The sequence below is a fragment of the Leptodactylus fuscus genome, chromosome 8 (assembly GCF_031893055.1).
Source record: "Leptodactylus fuscus isolate aLepFus1 chromosome 8, aLepFus1.hap2, whole genome shotgun sequence".
In the NCBI taxonomy this organism is placed as follows: Eukaryota; Metazoa; Chordata; class Amphibia; order Anura; family Leptodactylidae; genus Leptodactylus; species Leptodactylus fuscus.
In genome coordinates, this window is record NC_134272.1 from 31,868,978 (window position 1) to 31,887,935 (window position 18,958).

The following is an 18,958-nucleotide window of genomic DNA, read 5'->3' on the forward strand; positions in this document are numbered from 1 at the left end:
CCAATTGACAACTTGAGAATTTCCCCCTTGGGGGTGGTTCCCAAGAAGGAGCCTAACAAATTCCGCCTGATTCACCATTTGTCCCACCCCGAGGGGGGGTCTGTGAATGATGGCATTGACCCGGCCCTATGCGCTGTTTCTTATGCCTCGTTCGATTCGGCGTTGGCGTGGGTGCGACGTTATGGTAAGGGTGCTCTTTTGGCCAAAACTGACATAGAGGCGGCGTTTCGCCTCTTGCCGGTCCATCCGGACAGTTTTTGTTTGTTGGGGTGTAAGTGGGAGGGGGGTTATTTTGTTGACCAGTGTCTCCTGATGGGCTGTTCAATCTCATGTTCCTACTTTGCGATGTTCAGCACCTTTTTGGAGTGGGTAGTGCGGCAGCGGACCCAGGTGGAATCGGTGCTGCACTACCTCGACGATTTTCTTTTTGTGGGCCCCCCTGGAACTTGGGTGTGTTCAGTTTTGCTGCAGGAGATGGTTCGGGTTTGTCGGCTGTTTGGGGTTCCGTTGGCTCCGGAAAAAACGGAGGGTCCGGCGACCGTAGTGAAGTTTTTGGGGATTGTGATAGACACTGTTCGTTTTGAGTGTCGTTTGCCTGAGGACAAACTGAGGGAGCTGAGAGACCTCGTGGAGGTGGCGATCCGTCGGCGGAAGCTTAGGTTGCGGGAGCTCCAGTCGCTGCTTGGCCGGCTTAATTTTGCATGTCGCATTATGCCCATGGGGCGTGTTTTCTGTCGGCGTTTGGCGGCCGCGACGGCGGGAGTGCGCCGTCCTTTGCACTTCGTGCGGTTGCATGCGGGGTTGAGGGAGGATTTGGCTGTTTGGGGTGAGTTTTTGGCCCGATACAATGGTAGGTCTTTGGTTATGGGGCCCCCTGTGTCCAATGTCGATCTGGAACTGTTCACAGATGCGGCGGGTGGAGCTGGGTTTGGGGCCTATTTCCAGGGTCAGTGGTGTGCGGGGGAGTGGCCCGTGGCGTGGTGGGAATCTGGTTTGGTGCGCAACTTAGTGTTGCTGGAGTTGTTCCCCATTGTGGTGGCGACGGTGCTTTGGGGGGATCGTCTCCGGGATCGTAGAGTGCGTTTCCTGTGTGACAATCTGGGGGTGGTTCAGGCCATCAACTCGCAGTCTGCCAATTCTCCGCCAGTGGTACGTTTGTTGCGCAGACTCGTGTTGCGGGGTCTGGAATTGAATGCTCATTTTGTGGCAGTGCATCTTCCTGGGACGAGGAATGTTATCGCTGATTCCATCTCTCGTTTTCAGTGGTCCAGGTTCCGGGAGTTGGCGCCGCTGGCGGACCAGGAGGGATTGCCTTGCCCGGAGGAACTATGGGCGCTGGTTTGACTGCGGCTCTGCAGCTGGTTCGGCGGTCTTTGGCGGATTCCACGTGGGACGGCTACTCCCAATGTTGGTCAGAGTGGGAGGAATTGGTGAGGCAGTTGCATGGGGACGGGGTTGGGGTCGATTGGGACGCCACTGTTTTGTACTTTGTGGGGTCGGCTTTTGTTAACGGGGTTTCTTCTTCCGGGTTGTCTAGGCGCTTGGCTGCGCTAGCGTTCTGGTTTAAGTGGCGGGGCTTGCAGGATTTTACTAAGTCCTTTTTGGTTCGGCAGGCTGTGCGAGGTTTCAAGAGGGGATCGTCCCGTAGGGATCGGAGGAGGCCGTTATCATTTGGTATTCTGAGTGAGTTGTTGGGTGTTTTGGGGGATGTATGTGGGTCGGAATATGAGGTACTCCTGTTTCTCTTGGCTTTTTCCCTGGCCTTCTTCGGCGCCTTTCGGGTCTCTGAACTTGTTTCCCCCAGCCGACGGTGCCCCGGGGGTTTGGGATTGGGTGATTGCCGGATGGACGGCGAAGAGTTGGTTTGCCTTCTCCGCCATTCTAAAACCGATCGGGAGGGCAGGGGGCTGGTTGTCCGGTTGCGCCCGCTTCCGGATTCAGTGGCGTGCCCGGTGAACTGTTTTGCGGCCTTTATGGCCGTGCGCCCAGCGGGTGGAGGGGCATTATTGGTGCATGGCGATCTGTCGTGTTTATCTAAATTCCAGTTTGTGCAGGTGTTTCGGAAAGGTTTGGAGAGGTTGGGTATTCCTCCGGGGGATTATAGTTCCCATTCCTTCCGGATTGGGGCGGCCACGGAGGCGGCTCGTTGGGGCCTCCCCCCGACGGTTATCCGGCGTATTGGTAGGTGGGAATCGGAGCGGTACCGGCTCTATGTTCGTCCGGGGCTGCTCTAGGGATTTTGGTCTCTCTTGAAAGGGGGAAGGGGTGCTTCTGGCCAAAAGGTTGCTGTTTCACGGGGGGCGAGGACTGGGTGGTTTTGTTCCGTGGTTGGTTTGTTTTCTATTGTTTGGTTTCTGATGGTCGTGTTTTTGTTTTCTGTTACAGGTGCTCCTCAGTGTCTCGTTTGGATTGCAGGACATTCTTATGTCTACTGGGGAGGCGTGCGGGCCGAAGCCCGCCCGTGGGGGCGCCAGCTGGGTTATGACCGCTCCGTGGCTCAGGTTAGGTGGATTGGGGTCCGGGGTCTGTTGTGGTCGCGGCTGCTCTCGGAATTGCAGGGTCATGTGGATCGGGATAGGCCCCCCGATGTTTTGGTCATCCATGCCGGGGGGAACGACCTCGGTCTGCGTGCCTTGCGAGAAGTCATACGGGATGTGAAGCTGGATCTGCTCCGGCTTTGGACCTCTTACCCGGGGTTGCTGATAGTGTGGTCGGACATGGTGGCCAGGATGCGGTGGCGCCATGCTCGCTCGGCCCGCGCCATCAACAAGGCCAGGGCCAAGGTCAATAGGGCGGTAGGTCGCTTCGTGGCGCGTAATGGGGGTCTGGTGATTCGTCACCGCGAATTAGAGTCGGTGTCGTCGGACTTGTTTCGGTCTGATGGGGTCCACTTGAACGCCATCGGTCTTGATATCTGGCTTTTGGGAATCCAGGATGGGGTGGACCGTGCCCTCCAGGTTTGGCGGGACGAGCATTTGTAAGGGGGTCACTCATGCTCGTCATGGCGTTGAAAGGAGGGGTCTCTGGAGGTCTTATGGGTAGTTAAATCAGTAGTGGGGGTGGACGGCCAAAGGGGGTCATCCACACCCAATTAGTAATTTGGGAAATGAGATGCTGGTTGGTGAACCAGAATAGTGGGTATGTCCTGCGGTCAGGGTACCCAGGATGGAGGTACTCTCCGATTCTGGTGCCCCTGGGCCAGGTGCTAAACGGCTAGGGGTAAATATCGGAGGGGAGGAACGTGACATGGTATTGGTCCCTTCAGGGACCCCTCCTTCTAGTTAATTAGAAGTTCCAGAAAGGGACATTGTTTTATGAATGGGGAGGATGGTATATTGTTTTGGTTACATGGTTGAATATGTTTGATCAAAATGTAAAATTAATAAATGCCGCTGTGGCCTTTTCTTCCAGCCTGGTGTCCGTGCATTATTGAATTATCCTGAATAGGTAACAATAGGGGGGGTGGGGGTAGGTTGGAGGTTAGGTACACAGCTCTCATAGCCTGTTTTACTAGTCATGTGTCCGCCCAATTCTCAAATCACCGCAGACGAAGTCGCGGGTAAAAGCTAGTACCTATATATTTTCTTAAAGTAGACACCTGCAGCATTGTCAGAATGCCACTTGGTACTGTATACGAACAGGCACCTTCAAGCAATTTTGATTTAAAGTGAATGTTTTATGAAAAAATGCAAATAAATGTATATTAGTTGTTAAAAGCGGAAACCAAACAAAAATTAAATGCACCAAACCTCCTAAAAATATGAGTTCAACATGTGCAGAGTTCATACATATCACTATAGCCTACACCCGCATGCACGTGTCTTCAGAAAATCGCTAGAACTGGAAGGAACAAAAATCTGCTTTGAAGCTGGAAATGTTAAAAAAGTATCATCCTATAAAATGTAGTGATTACACGACTTTTTTTTTTGGCTCTGCGACCTGGACAATGGTAAACATCTGGGTCACAGTGCCAACAAACTTCCTGGTTATGTTCAGGAGGTATAACATAAGAATACCCCACTAGTAAAGCTCAGGGGGGAATTACATTATAACTGTATGTGACAATCAGAGACAAATGTATAGTATACGCTCTGATTGGCAGGAGAAGGGTTAATAGGGACAATAGAGTCCCTGCCACCCCTCCTGCTGTCACTTACAAGTTATGCAGAGAGTCAGATCGTTTCTCTGTCTCTCTCTCTCTGCTGCACTGCTCCGTGTCCCTCTTCCTTTCTTGTTAGATCGCAAATTGCTTGCTTAGACAGGAGGGGGGGGACACTTTGGAGCTCTGTATCTTTGGACTGCATCAACATATCTTGATTCAATTGCATTTTAAAGAGGAGAATCTCATCTTTAAAATGATATCAAGAACTCGATGATTGGATGTACAGTTTTGGAGCAATTCACTGTTGAAACGCTGTCGGGAATTGAGATCTGCAGTTGGATCTCAATGCCAAATAGTGTTTTAACATTTTAAAGATGAGAGTCTCTTCTTTAAAATGCATTTTAAAGCATCAAGATATGTTGATGCAGTCCAGAGATATCGGCATTAGTAGGGAGGACGCAGTAACTATGTCCTCCGCTACTGAAGTGCCACCTTGGGAGCACGTACAGTGTACGTGCCTGGCAGTGAAAGGGTTAATTGAAATGATAGAATATTTATTAATTTATTTAGATGATTATGATGGGGCTGCCATCTTTACTAGCATCTGTGTATGTGCCTCTGCATGGCACAAGCACAGATACTATGCGGCATCTATAGGACATAGCATTGGCTCGTGTCTCTACTCTTCTATCTCCTATACTGATTCTATGTAGCTTACAGAGTGACACTACAGGAATTCTCGCTACCAGGGGGAACACTGACCCGAAGTTGGTAAAAACCAGAAGCCGCTGCCAGATAGTGTTAAGATGACTTCTGGCAAAAGGTCAGTAAAGACATCGGAGCAGCTGAGTAGGGCCCGGTGGAAACTGGACCTTGAAGTGGCAGCTAGAGATGAGCGAACAGTGTTCTATCGAACTCATGTTCGATCGGATATTAGGCTGTTCGGCATGTTCGAATCGAATCGAACACCGCGTGGTAAAGTGCGCCATTACTCGATTCCCCTCCCACCTTCCCTGGCGCTTTTTTTGCTCCAATAACAGCGCAGGGTAGGTGGGACAGGAACTACGACACCGGTGACGTTGAAAAAAGTAGGCAAAACCCATTGGCTGCCGAAAACATGTGACCTCTAATTTAAAAGAACAGCGACGCCCAGCTTCGCGTCATTCTGAGCTTGCAATTCACCGGGGACGGAGGTTTCCGTCCAGTTAGCTAGGGGTTAGATTCTGGGTAGGCAGGGACAGGCTATGATAGGAAGGAGAAGACAACCAACAGCTCTTATAAGAGCTAAATTCCAGGGAGAAGCTTGTCAGTGTAACGTGGCACTGACGGGCTCAATCGCCGCAACCCAGCTTTCCCAGGATCCTGAATGGAATACACTGTCAGTGTATTCCCGTATACCCGATATATACCCCCGATACCCGTTCCAACGGTGTGCCCCCCCACCTTCACCCCAGAAATACCCTGCAAGTCCCCTAGCAATAGAATTGGGGCTATATACACCCACTATTTTTGCTACTGCCATATAGTGCCATTGTCTCACTGGGAATTCAAAGAATATATTGGGCTTACATATAACTTCAATTCCAGGGAGAAGCTTGTCAGTGTAACGTGGCACTGACGGGCTCAATCGCCGCAACCCAGCTTTCCCAGGATCCTGAATGGAACACACTGACAGTGTATTCCCATATACCCCATATATACACCCCAAATCCCCGTTCCAATGGTGTGCCCCCCCACCTTCACCTCAGAAATACCCTGCAAGTCCCCTAGCAATAGAATTGGGGCTATATACACCCACAATTTTTGCTACTGGTATATAGTGCCATTGTCTGACTGGGAATTCAAAGAATATATTGGGGTTACGTGCACCCACAATTTTTGCTACTGGTATATAGTGCCATTGTCTGACTGGGAATTCAAAGAATATATTGGGGTTACGTGCACCCACAATTTTTGCTACTGGTATATAGTGCCATTGTCTCACTGGGAATTCAAAGAATATATGGGGGTTACGTGCACCCACAATTTTTGCTACTGCTATATAGTGCCATTGTCTCACTGGGAATTCAAAGAATATATGGGGGTTATGTGCACCCACAATTTTTGCTACTGGTATATAGTGCCATTGTCTCACTGGGAATTCAAAGAATATATTGGGGTTACGTGCACCCACAATTTTTGCTACTGGTATATAGTGCCATTGTCTCACTGGGAATTCAAAGAATATATGGGGGTTACGTGCACCCACAATTTTTGCTACTGCTATACAGTGCCATTGTCTCACTCGGAATTCAAAGAATATATTGGGGTTACGTGCACCCATAATTTTTGCTACTGGTAGATAGTGCCATTGTCTCACTGGGAATTCAAAGAATATATGGGGGTTATGTGCACCCACAATTTTTGCTACTGGTATACAGTGCCATTGTCTGACTGGGAATTCAAAGAATATATTGGGGTTACGTGCACCCACAATTTTTGCTACTGCTATACAGTGCCATTGTCTCACTGGGAATTCAAAGAATATATTGGGGTTACGTGCACCCACAATTTTTGCTACTGGTATATAGTGCCAGTTTCTGACTGGTAATTCAAAGAATATATTGGGGTTACGTGCACCCACAATTTTTGTTACTGGTATATAGTGCCAGTTTCTGACTGGGAATTCAAAGAATATATGGGGGTTACGTGCACCCACAATTTTTGCTACTGCTATATAGTGCCATTGTCTCACTGGGAATTTAAAGAATATATGGGGGTTACATATAACTTCAATTCCAGGGAGAAGCTTGTCAGTGTAACGTGGCACTGATGGGCTCAATCGCCGCAACCCAGCTTTCCCAGGATCCTGAATGGAACACACTGACAGTGTATTCCCGTATACCCCATATATACACCCCAAATCCCCGTTCCAACGGTGTGCCCCCCCACCTTCACCTCAGAAATACCCTGCAAGTCCCCTAGCAATAGAATTGGGGCTATATAGACCCACAATTTTTGCTACTGGTATATAGTGCCATTGTCTGACTGGGAATTCAAAGAATATATTGGGGTTACGTGCACCCACAATTTTTGCTACTGGTATATAGTGCCATTGTCTCACTGGGAATTCAAAGAATATATGGGGGTTACGTGCACCCACAATTTTTGCTACTGCTATACAGTGCCATTGTCTCACTGGGAATTCAAAGAATATATTGGGGTTTTGTGCACCCACAATTTTTGCTACTGGTATATAGTGCCATTGTCTGACTGGGAATTCAAAGAATATATGGGGGTTACGTGCACCCACAATTTTTGCTACTGCTATACAGTGCCATTGTCTCACTGGGAATTCAAATAATATATTGGGGTTACGTGCACCCACAATTTTTGCTACTGGTATATAGTGCCATTGTCTGACTGGGAATTCAAAGAATATATGGGGGTTACAAATACCCTCATTTCTTGCTACTGGTATATAGTGCCATTGTCTGGGAATTCAAAGAATATATTGGGGTTATGTGCACCCACAATTTTTGCTACTGCTATATAGTGCCAGTTTCTGACTGGTAATTCATAGAATATATTGGGGTTACGTGCACCCACAATTTTTGCTACTGGTATATAGTGCCATTGTCTGACTGGGAATTCAAAGAATATATTGGGGTTACAAATACCCTCATTTCTTGCTACTGCCATACAGTGCCATTGTCTCACTGGGAATTCAAAGAATATATTGGGGTTATGTGCACCCACAATTTTTGCTACTGGTATATAGTGCCATTGTCTGACTGGGAATTCAAAGAATATATGGGGGTTACGTGCACCCACAATTTTTGCTACTGATATACAGTGCCATTGTCTCACTGGGAATTCAAAGAATATATTGGGGTTACGTGCACCCACAATTTTTGCTACTGGTATATAGTGCCATTGTCTGACTGGGAATTCAAAGAATATATTGGGGTTACAAATACCCTCATTTCTTGCTACTGGTATATAGTGCCATTGTCTGACTGGGAATTCAAAGAATATATTGGGGTTATGTGCACCCACAATTTTTGCTACTGCTATATAGTGCCAGTTTCTGACTGGTAATTCAAAGAATATATTGGGGTTACGTGCACCCACAATTTTTGCTACTGGTATATAGTGCCATTGTCTGACTGGGAATTCAAAGAATATATTGGGGTTACAAATACCCTCATTTCTTGCTACTGCCATACAGTGCCATTGTCTCACTGGGAATTCAAAGAATATATTGGGGTTATGTGCACCCACAATTTTTGCTACTGGTATATAGTGCCAGTTTCTGACTGGGAATTCAAAGAATATATGGGGGTTACGTGCACCCACAATTTTTGCTACTGCTATATAGTGCCATTGTCTCACTGGGAATTCAAAGAATATATTGGGGTTATGTGCACCCACAATTTTTGCTACTGCTATATAGTGTCAGTTTCTGACTGGTAATTCAAAGAATATATTGGGGTTACGTGCACCCACAATTTTTGCTACTGGTATATAGTGCCATTGTCTGACTGGGAATTCAAAGAATATATGGGGGTTACGTGCACCCACAATTTTTGCTACTGGTATATAGTGCCATTGTCTGACTGGGAATTCAAAGAATATATTGGGGTTACAAATATCCTCATTTCTTGCTACTGGTATATAGTGCCATTGTCTGACTGGGAATTCAAAGAATATATTGGGGTTATGTGCACCCACAATTTTTGCTACTGCTATATAGTGCCAGTTTCTGACTGGTAATTCAAAGAATATATTGGGGTTACGTGCACCCACAATTTTTGCTACTGGTATATAGTGCCATTGTCTGACTGGGAATTCAAAGAATATATTGGGGTTACAAATACCCTCATTTCTTGCTACTGCCATACAGTGCCATTGTCTCACTGGGAATTCAAAGAATATATTGGGGTTATGTGCACCCACAATTTTTGCTACTGGTATATAGTGCCATTGTCTGACTGGGAATTCAAAGAATATATGGGGGTTAAGTGCACCCACAATTTTTGCTACTGCTATACAGTGCCATTGTCTGACTGGGAATTCAAAGAATATATTGGGGTTATGTGCACCCACAATTTTTGCTACTGGTATATAGTGCCATTGTCTGACTGGGAATTCAAAGAATATATTGGGGTTATGTGCACCCACAATTTTTGCTACTTCTATATAGTGCCAGTTTCGGACTGGTAATTCAAAGAATATATTGGGGTTACGTGCACCCACAATTTTTGCTACTGGTATATAGTGCCATTGTCTGACTGGGAATTCAAAGAATATATTGGGGTTACAAATACCCTCATTTCTTGCTACTGCCATACAGTGCCATTGTCTCACTGGGAATTCAAAGAATATATTGGGGTTATGTGCACCCACAATTTTTGCTACTGGTATATAGTGCCAGTTTCTGACTGGGAATTCAAAGAATATATGGGGGTTACGTGCACCCACAATTTTTGCTACTGGTATATAGTGCCATTGTCTGACTGGGAATTCAAAGAATATATTGGGGTTACAAATACCCTCATTTCTTGCTACTGCCATACAGTGCCATTGTCTCACTGGGAATTCAAAGAGTATATTGGGGTTATGTGCACCCACAATTTTTGCTACTGGTATATAGTGCCAGTTTCTGACTGGGAATTCAAAGAATATATGGGGGTTACGTGCACCCACAATTTTTGCTACTGCTATATAGTGCCATTGTCTCACTGGGAATTCAAAGAATATATTGGGGTTATGTGCACCCACAATTTTTGCTACTGCTATATAGTGCCAGTTTCTGACTGGTAATTCAAAGAATATATTGGGATTACGTGCACCCACAATTTTTGCTACTGGTATATAGTGCCATTGTCTGACTGGGAATTCAAAGAATATATGGGGGTTACGTGCACCCACAATTTTTGCTACTGCTATGCAGTGCCATTGTCTGACTGGGAATTCAAAGAATATATTGGGGTTACGTGCACCCACAATATTTGCTACTGCTATATAGTGCCAGTTTCTGACTGGTAATTCAAAGAATATATTGGGGTTACGTGCACCCACAATTTTTGCTACTGGTATATAGTGCCATTGTCTGACTGGGAATTCAAAGAATATATGGGGGTTACGTGCACCCACAATTTTTGCTACTGCTATACAGTGCCATTGTCTGACTGGGAATTCAAAGAATATATTGGGGTTACGTGCACCCACAATTTTTGCTACTGGTATATAGTGCCATTGTCTGACTGGGAATTCAAAGAATATATTGGGGTTACGTGCACCCACAATTTTTGCTACTGGTATACAGTGCCATTGTCTCACTGGGAATTCAAAGAATATATTGGGGTTACGTGCACCCACAATTTTTGCTACTGGTATATAGTGCCATTGTCTCACTGGGAATTCAAAGAATATATGGGGGTTACGTGCACCCACAATTTTTGCTACTGCTATACAGTGCCATTGTCTCACTGGGAATTCAAAGAATATATTGGGGTTACGTGCACCCACAATTTTTGCTACTGGTATATAGTGCCATTGTCTGACTGGGAATTCAAAGAATATATTGGGGTTACAAATACCCTCATTTCTTGCTACTGGTATATAGTGCCATTGTCTGACTGGGAATTCAAAGAATATATTGGGGTTATGTGCACCCACAATTTTTGCTACTGCTATATAGTGCCAGTTTCTGACTGGTAATTCAAAGAATATATTGGGGTTACGTGCACCCACAATTTTTGCTACTGGTATATAGTGCCATTGTCTGACTGGGAATTCAAAGAATATATTGGGGTTACAAATACCCTCATTTCTTGCTACTGCCATACAGTGCCATTGTCTCACTGGGAATTCAAAGAATATATTGGGGTTATGTGAACCCACAATTTTTGCTACTGGTATATAGTGCCAGTTCCTGACTGGGAATTCAAAGAATATATGGGGGTTACGTGCACCCACAATTTTTGCTACTGCTATATAGTGCCATTGTCTCACTGGGAATTCAAAGAATATATTGGGGTTATGTGCACCCACAATTTTTGCTACTGCTATATAGTGCCAGTTTCTGACTGGTAATTCAAAGAATATATTGGGGTTACGTGCGCCCACAATTTTTGCTACTGGTATATAGTGCCATTGTCTGACTGGGAATTCAAAGAATATATGGGGGTTACGTGCACCCATAATTTTTGCTACTGCTATACAGTGCCATTGTCTGACTGGGAATTCAAAGAATATATTGGGGTTACGTGCACCCACAATTTTTGCTACTGGTATATAGTGCCATTGTCTGACTGGGAATTCAAAGAATATATTGGGGTTACGTGCACCCACAATTTTTGCTACTGCTATACAGTGCCATTGTCTCACTGGGAATTCAAAGAATATATTGGGGTTACGTGCACCCACAATTTTTGCTACTGGTATATAGTGCCATTGTCTCACTGGGAATTCAAAGAATATATTGGGGTTACGTGCACCCACAATTTTTGCTACTGGTAGATAGTGCCATTGTCTCACTGGGAATTCCACAAATAATTTGGGGATTCATTCACCCTACATCTCAGGCTCTTGCCATATTCACCCAGGTTGTCAGTGCTGCACCAGCTCGTTCCCAGACAGCTCGGCCCGAAAAACACGTTACCTATATAGAGGATTTGGACAATGAAGACAACATGTTCTAAATCTAATGTCTGCACCTTCTCCAGAATTAAAATAAAGGCAGCGTTTAACTTTCAAATAGCACTGCACAAAGGAAGAGCTTATCAGCTTGTCTCATGACATGCTACTGAAAAGTGTCATTTGTGTATCTTAATGTAAATATAGTTGTATAAGCTTTTTGGGTTTTAGGCACTGCCAAGTTATTTATTACCACCCGCTCCCTTATAATGATGATGACGCCAAAGTCACTGTGGGTGTTCAGAGCTCACAGCTTTGGTTGACATTTGTCTTGCTCTCTGTCGGTACCAGCTGTCTTTTTGGATACCGTAAAGTTATGTTGACTTTATTAACAGCTATAGAAGCTTTAGCCAGGTTGTGACGGTGTGTAACCCTAACAACACTAAGTGGGATACACATTAATAGTCAGTCTATGTACGCTAAACGTATCACTGAAGTAATTTTTTTTCCCTCTCCCCTAATATAAGAAAGGAACAGACATTAGACCTAGACCGGGGTTCGAGGCTTGTAAAAATCCAGTATTATTTGTTCTTCATGATGTGAAATATGTGTTGAAAAGCAACCCAAGATGAAGTCAGCCATGTGTGCCAGTGTGTTACTTGGCATGCCTTTGCTGGCCCCAACTGTAAGGGTCACTCTCCATTTCCTCCATTTTCCACTCCCCTTCACACCATTTGTGGTGAAGCAATGGGATGCACTGAAGTGCACCCTCTAGCCTCGTGTGGGACAGGGACATCAGATGCCACTCCAACCCCCTCGTCTTCCTCCGCCAGCCAACGGTGCGAAGATGAGAGGTGCTCTGAATGTTTTCTGCCTAGCAGAGGCTAGTTCTCACTTACGAAAATGGCCCCACTTTGACCTGTATATCAGGCACAATGGTGTAGGTTTCAAAGAAACATGGCACCAACAAGTTGGAAAACGTGGGCCATGCGTGGACCGTGTTTGAGTCTGGCAAGCTCCAGATCTGCTACCAGGTTCCAGCCATTATCACAGGCGCAAAAATGCCAGGCCCCAGGTGTAGCAGGGAAAAAAAAATGCCATCTCAGCCAGGATGGCATCCCTGACCTCGGAGGCACTGTGCTGTCTGTCCCCCAAGCTGATCAGTTTCAGCACGGCCTGCTGACATCTCCCCATGCCAGTGTTAGGGAGCATTCACACGGCCGCAAACTAGCGCGGCGCATACGCTCCCCGCTCCCATTGAACTCAATGGGAGCGTGTACGGCACGCAAAGGGTCACGCGGCGTCTACGTGCCAAATCTCGCGGCACGTAACACCGTGTGAATGCTCCCTTACAGTGTTTTCCGCTAGTAGCTGGGGTGGAGGTTGCAGCATCGTAGGGTTTCAGTCTACTCCTGCCATGAATTTTGGCCTGGGAGAGGAGATAGGCCACCCCAGTTTGCACCCGGGGAACAGACTCCACCACATTCACCCTGCCTGTCATTAAAGATAAGCACTGCAGCATCCCTGACCACAGGCGCTTGTCCATGTGTCGGTGGTCAAGTGGACCTTGCAGCAAAGCGCAGAGCTCTGGGCCCGACTGATGTTATGGGACACATGCAGGCGCAAGGCAGGGACAGCACACCAAGAGAAGTAGTAACGGCTAGGCCCAGCATAGGGAGGTGCCCCAGCTGCCATCTGCTGACGGAAGGCCTGGGTCTCCAGAAGCATAAACAAACACCAACATCTCCAGGGCCAGCAGTTTATCGATGAGGCTGTTAAAGGCTTGGGCATGGGGGTGGGTTGTGTTGTACTTCTGCCTGCAATGAAAAGCTTGGGAAATGTGGAGTGGCTGGGAAGAGGCGCATGATGGTGCAGGCCAAAAGGGCGCATGAGGGTGAACTCCCCAATGTGTCAGAGATAGGTGTGTAGGTGTCCTTGCATCATATACTTGCACCATATTTGGCTTTGGAAGTTAATTTTGTGCCAAAAAGTGGTTAAGACAGCGATCCCTCAGCTACTCCCGTTACACTGTCTAGTGAAATTACCATCTTTGGAAGTGGACCACCACTTGTAAGATCCCAAAGGAAGCAGGCAAGAGATGTGCAGTGCAGAAAAAAAGATGAGAAAATAAGTGTAGGCTGTAGAGCACAGAGGGATCGGAGAGGACAGAGCTGGTGTCGGCCAGGTTTTCCCACAACATGCGCCTATACTTGTCCCTCCTGGTGACACTAGGCCCCTGAGTGGCAGTAATTTGTCCAGGGGGGCCATTAACGTGTTCCAGACCTAGGAATAAGTCTTCCAACAGGGTAGAGTTTTGCATGCCTTTGCTTCTACCCACTGTTTTTGCTGCTTAGCTTCCCGCCTTTGTTTCTACCCTGTTTTTTTGTTGAATTAGCTTCCCTCCACATCTACACTGCTTTAGCCCCTAAACATCACCTCAGTTTATGCCTTTGCTTCTACCCTGTTTTTTTTGTTGAATTAGCTTCCCTCCACATCTACACTGCTTTAGCCCCTAAACATCACCCCAGTTTATGCCTTTGCTTCTACCCAGGTTTTTTGTTGATTTAGCTTCCCTCTACATCTACACTGCTTTAGCCCCTAGACATCACCCCTGTCCATGTGGGGTCGGTGGCCTCGTCATCCACCAACTCCTCTTCCAATTGCGCACTGGCCCCTTACTGCAAACCGCACATGACCACAGCTTGCCCTGATGGCAACTGTGTCTCATGATCCCCACTTAGGTCCAGACAAGTCGGTGGCGGGTCCAAAACCCCAAAATTGGAAGGAAATGGCGGATGCTGCAGTATTTCTAACACCTGTTCCTGGTGCTCGGGCCTGGTCTGTGTTGTACCCTGCACCCTGCTTAACGCAGCTGCCATATCCGAAGTTGTGCTGAGCGCATGCTAATGTTTCGTGTCCAGTGCAATGGATGGGATGGGATTTCACATAAGTCTGCCACCCATGGCCACTCATGGTTGAGCAACTGAGGGAGTTGACTTTGATGAACCCGAGGGTTTTGGAGTTGGAACTACATCAAAGGTCTGTGCTGCTCACACACTCTGCTCAACACATGATATGTTTAGTGCCAGCAGTGTGGAGACGTCGCACAACAGCCGTTGTTCCAGCAGGTACAGGCGTTGTAGGAGTGCATAGAGGCTAGCAGCGGCAACTATAGACTTTAAAAACTATCCGCACAAGCGCCACACTTTCACCAGTAGCTCAGGAACATTGGGGTACCTTTTTCAAAAGATTAGCAGCAATGAGTTAAAAACGTGGCCCAGGCATGGAATATGTTGCAGGCTGCCAAGCTACAGAGCCAATCCCAGGTTACGGCCATTATCACACATGACAACATGCCTGGGCCCAGGTGCAGTGCAAAAACCACATTGCCGTCTCATCGAGGATGGCATGACTCACTTTGTAGGCAGTGTGCTGTCTGGCCCCCAAGCTGATGAGCTTCAGCACGGCCCGCTGACGTCTCCCCACACCAGTGTTGCAGCGTTTCCAGCTCGTAGCTGGGGTCAATTTAACAGCGGAGGAGGGTGGTGTTTCAGCCCTCCTCCCAGGAATGTTGTGTGGGGAGACAAGTCAGGCCACCACATTTTGCGACCCGGTCCACGCCTCAACTACATTCAACCACTGTGCCCAAATTGAAAGGTAGCGTCCCTGTCCGCATGCACTTGTCCATTCGTAACTGGTCACATGGAACTTTAGGGCTAAGCGCTGAATTTAGGGACCGCCTCATGTTTGGGGGAAAGTGCTGGTGTGGACGGCACAGTGCGGTGGCGCAGTAGACACTCTGCCCAAAAAGGGCAGAGTGTCCCCCAGCCGGGATTCCAACATCTCCTGGGCCAGATTTCTTGAGATGAGGCCGTTGAAGCCTTGGGCATGTGGGTGGGTTGCGCTGTACTTTAGCATGAAATGAAAGGCTTGGGAGATGGGGAGTTGCTGGGAAGAGGCGCATGATGGCGCGGGCAAAAGGAGAAATGGCAGGAAAAGGTGAGGATAAGGGTGAACTCCCCAAAGTGTCAGAGGCAGATGTGGAGGTGTCCTGGCTGCTGGTCTGGACTGCAGCTCCAGCCCTGTCAACAGTGGGAGAGGCAGTGGCTGCCAGGCCAAACGACGATTATCCTGCGCTTGCTCTCACCCACTGAGCCCAGGGCTTGCCTTCGAAATGATGGCACCCGCAAGAGGTGGTGAGATTCCTCTCCGCAGATCTCCAAACCATCTTGGACTTGCAAATTGCACTAAATTTGTCATGTAACTGACATGTATATGATGAGTCTATCCATTGTCTGTTCATTTTGGTGAAAGTCAGCCTGTCAGCTGACAGACAGCTGTGCTTGTCAGTGATGATGCCACCGGCTGCTTGTACCCCCAGTTTTTGCTGCTTAGCTTGCCTCCACATCCACACTGCTTTTGCCCCTACACATCACCCCTATCCATGCCTGTGCCTCTAGCCATAAGTCTGCCACCCATGGAAACTCATGGTGCAGAAAGTGAGGGAGCTGACTCTGAGGAACCCTTGGGTTTTGTAGCTGGTACTCCATCAAAGGTCTCTGCTGCTCACACACCCTGCTGAACATACGGTATCTAGGGTTAGAGCGTGTGGTGACCTCGCACAACAGTAGGTGCTTCAGGCAGATGTAGGCCTTGCTGGAGTGTATTGCGGCTAGCTCCAGGTACTGTAGACTTGGGAAAGTGGGTGTCCAAGTGCCGCACTTTCACCCTTAGCTCAGCTAATTTGGGGTATGTTTTTAAAAATCATTGCACCACTACATTGAACAACTGGGCCAGGCATGGAACGTGTTGGAGGCTGGCAAGCTCCAGAGCCCTCCAACAAGACAAAAAAGCCTGGCCCCAGGGGCAGCGGGGATAAACAAATTGCCATCTCATCCAGGATGGCATCCCTGACCTCAGAGGCAGTGTGCTGTCCGTCTCCCAAGCTGATGAGCTTCAGCCCAGCCTGCTGACGTCTCCCCACAGCAGTGTTGCAGTGTTTTCAGCTCGTAGCTGGGGTCAATCTAACAGCGGAGGAGGAGGAGGGTGGTGTTTCAGCCCTCCTCCCAGGAATGTTTTGTGGGGAGACAAGTCAGGAAAATTCTTGAAACAGGGGAGAGTTTTGCATCTTTGCCCTTGCTGCCTATGGACATCCCTTTGCCTCTAGCCACCATTTTCCCTGCTTTGCTTGCCTCCACATCCACACTGCTTTTGCCCCTAGACATCACCCCAGTCCATGCCTTAGCTTGTACCCCCAGTTTTTCCTGCTTAGCTTGCCTCCACATCCACACTGCTTTTGCCCCTAGACATCACCCCAGTCCATGCCTTAGCTTGTACCCCCAGTTTTTCCTGCTTAGCTTGCCTCCACATCCACACTGCTTTTGCCCCTAGACATCACCCCAGTCCATGCCTTAGCTTGTACCCCCAGTTTTTCCTGCTTAGCTTGCCTCCACATCCACACTGCTTTTGCCCCTAGACATCACCCCAGTCCATGCCTTAGCTTGTACCCCCAGTTTTTCCTGCTTAGCTTGCCTCCACATCCACACTGCTTTTACCCCTAGACATCACCCTAGTCCATGCCTTAGCTTGTACCCCCAGTTTTTCCTGCTTAGCTTGCCTCCACATCCACACTGCTTTTGCCCCTAGACATCACCCCAGTCCATGCCTTAGCTTGTACCCCCAGTTTTTCCTGCCTAGCTTGCCTCCACATCCACACTGCTTTTGCCCCTAGACATCATCCCTATCCATGCCTCTGCCCCTAGCCATAACTCTGCCACCCCTGGAAACTCATGGTGCAGAAACTTTGGGAGCTGACTTTGAGGAACCCTTGGGTTTTGTAGATGGAACTCCATCAAAGGTCTGTGCAGCTCACACACCCTGCTCAAGATATGGTTGAGTAGGGTTTCAGCGTGTGTGAATGACGGACAACAGCCTGTGTTTGGACAGATGTAGGCCTTGCTAGAGTGTTTTTAGGCTAGCAGCGACTCCTGTGCACTTGCAAAAGTGGGCGCACAAGCGCCGCATTTTCAACAGTAGCTTCGGTACATTTGGGTATGTTTTCAAAAAACTTTGCACCACTAGGTTAGACGTGGGCCAAACATGGAACGTGTTGGAGGCTGGCAAGCTCCAGAGCCGCTACCAGGTTCCAGCCATTATCACAGGTGTAAAAATGCCAGGCCCCAGGTGTAGCAGGGAAAAAAATAAAGCCATCTCAGCCAGGATGGCATCCCTGACCTCGGAGGCACTGTGCTGTCTGTCCCCCAAGCTGATGAGCTTCAGCACCGCCTGCTGACGTCTCCCCACACCAGTGTTTTAGCGTTTGCCGCTAGTAGCTGTGGTGGAGGTTGCAGCGTCGTAGGGTTTCAGTCTACTCCTGCCATGAATTTTGGCCTGGGAGAGGAGATAGGGTACCTCAGTTTGCACCCCGGGACCAGACTCCACCACATTCACCCTGCCTGTCCTTAAAGATAAGCAGCATCCCTGACCACAGGCGCTTGTCCAAGTGTCGGTGGTCAAGTGGACCTTGCAGCAAAGCGCGGAACTAAGGGCCCACCTGATGTTGAGTGACACGTGCTGGTGCAAGGCGGGGACACCACACCGGGAGAAGTTGAGACGGCTAGGGACGGCATAGTGAGGTGCCACAGTTGCCATCAGGTCCGGGAAGGCGGGAGTTTCAACAAGCCGGAACGCCAACCTCTCCTGGGCCAGCAGTTTAGCGATGTTGGCGTTCTAGGCTTGCGTGGGTGGGTGGTTAGCGGTGTATTTCTGCCGGCGCTCCAATGTCTGAGAGATGGTGGGTTGTTGTAAAGAAGCGCCTGATGGTGCCTTTGATGGTGCAGGAGAAGGAGATAAGACAGAAACAGGGGAGGATGAGGGAGAAGTCAACAAAGTGGCAGAGGCAGATGAAGTGATGTCCTGGCTCGTCCTCTGGAGTGCATCGCCAGCACTGTGAGCAGAGGCAGTGGCATGAACGGCGGGCGACGTTTGTCCTGCCGTTGCTGCCTGCCACTGATTCCATTGCTTGGATTCCAAATGACGGTGCATTGAAGTGGTGGACAGGTTGCTCTTCTCAGGGCCCCTACTCGATTTCGAGAGGCAAATTGTGTAGACGACACTATATCTGTCCTCGGCGCATTCCTTGAAAAAACTCTACACCTTCAAGAAACGTGCCCTCGATGGGGGAGTTTTTCTGGGCTGGGTACAAAAGGGAACATCTTCGGACATTCCGGGTCT